This window comes from Artemia sp. Qi Xiang Cuo, chromosome 15, assembly GCF_049724085.1.
Source record: "Artemia sp. Qi Xiang Cuo chromosome 15, ASM4972408v1, whole genome shotgun sequence".
Classification (NCBI taxonomy): Eukaryota; Metazoa; Arthropoda; class Branchiopoda; order Anostraca; family Artemiidae; genus Artemia; species Artemia sp. Qi Xiang Cuo.
This window is the reverse complement of record NC_142808.1, coordinates 11,417,474-11,419,032: the sequence shown is the minus strand read 5'-3', so window position 1 is coordinate 11,419,032 and position 1,559 is coordinate 11,417,474. Positions and strand designations below refer to the sequence as shown.

Below are 1,559 nucleotides of genomic sequence, written 5' to 3'. Positions count from 1 at the left end.
TGGAGAATAACGTGGTAAAAGTCTATTTTCTTGATATTCAAGCCAATATATTTTCTTTGTTATTCAAGCCAAAGGGCGGTAAGTTTCCTTTATAAAGGATTCGGACAAGGCGGTTCTAATGGTGTACTTTTTGTTTTGATCTGACTCTTTTTTTAGGAGTTGGGGGGTTTTATATTTCTTGACATTGGAGGTGATCGTCTCTTACTAGGTTGCTAGCTACCGCTGCAACCCGGATTTCTAATATTCATGTAAACATCTTTAATTCTCTCTTAATAACAAGGGTTCGTAGCTCAGAGGTAGAGCAATTGACTGCAGATCGATAGGTTACCGGTTCGAATCCGGTCGGACTCTTATTTTTCAGAAAATAATTATGGTTTAAAATCTATTAACTGGTCTTTTACCCTAAACAAGATTTTAATTTATGTCTAATATGAATCATTAAGGAAAATTCATCATCTATATAATAATTTCTTATAATGTTAATGTAATTTTATTTCTAGCTCTCTACAATGAGTTTGACAAGAATTGTATTTACTAAAAAAATCTATTTGCAAGAATAAGAGAATGAATAAGAATTAAGTAGGGTATGGGGATCGATCTCACGACTCCAGACAGATCTAATTCTCTTACAACGCCATACCTAATTTAGTATAGCCAAGAGGTCGTTCTTTATTATAACACGTCTCTTACTAGGTTGCTAGCTACCGCTGCAACCCGGATTAAACAACTCTCTACGATGTTCCAGTGCCAAGCTATCTGTGGAATTACTAACCTATACTATAATTAAGTGGTAATACATCAAAACCTTTCTTATTTGAAAGGGATCTTAGACTCTTCAATTGGTATTTTGTCTTTATCTTCTCACAACTGTCACAATGCATTGTGGGGTATACATCCCTAATGTTAGCTACCTTATCAAGGCTCTCACCAAATAATTTTATTATTGTATTTTCATCCACAGAAACTCTAATATTGCTATCGCCGTAAATGAAGTCTTGACTATTATTACGACAGAGTCTACTTGACACTTCTTCTATGTAATGACTTAGTTCCTTGTACGAGCCCTCGACTTTTAGTAGATTAATATGTTGTATAATCTTACATTTTGATACTGCCTTATATACGCTATTAATGAAACAGTTCAAGACAGGAAAATGTGGAGCTAGTGCCCTTAGAGAACGCAAATAGCTCTGACATCCCTCATTTGGGCTACAGTATAACGAATGCCCATGCTTTCTTGTGTCCCTGTAATTGATTACACAATAATCCAAGCCGCCAAGGTAGAAATTACCCACTTTGTCAGTTGAAAATTTTAATGCTATATTATTTTCAAGGATATCAAAAAGAATTTGACATAATTCAATATCCGTCGGATAGAGCTTGCAGATATCAGGGTGACATTGCCAAGTAACCTGCTGCCCAATTTTTGGTTTTGAATGTTTACTCAGATTGTTATAGGTGACTTCAGCCATCATAATTTCCTTGTCAGATCTAGATTCAGAGCATTCTTCAATAGTTGTCTCGTACTTTTCAGGACAGTTTGTTCTACTACACAGAGA

General features: G+C 35.2%; 1 non-coding gene across 1 annotated transcript; it reads left to right on the top strand.

Annotated features, from left to right (window-relative positions):
- Positions 1-279: 279 nt before the first annotated feature.
- Positions 280-351, top strand: TRNAC-GCA (transfer RNA cysteine (anticodon GCA)). The gene has a single exon. It is a non-coding gene; the product is annotated as a tRNA-Cys (tRNA).
- Positions 352-1,559: the final 1,208 nt, after the last annotated feature.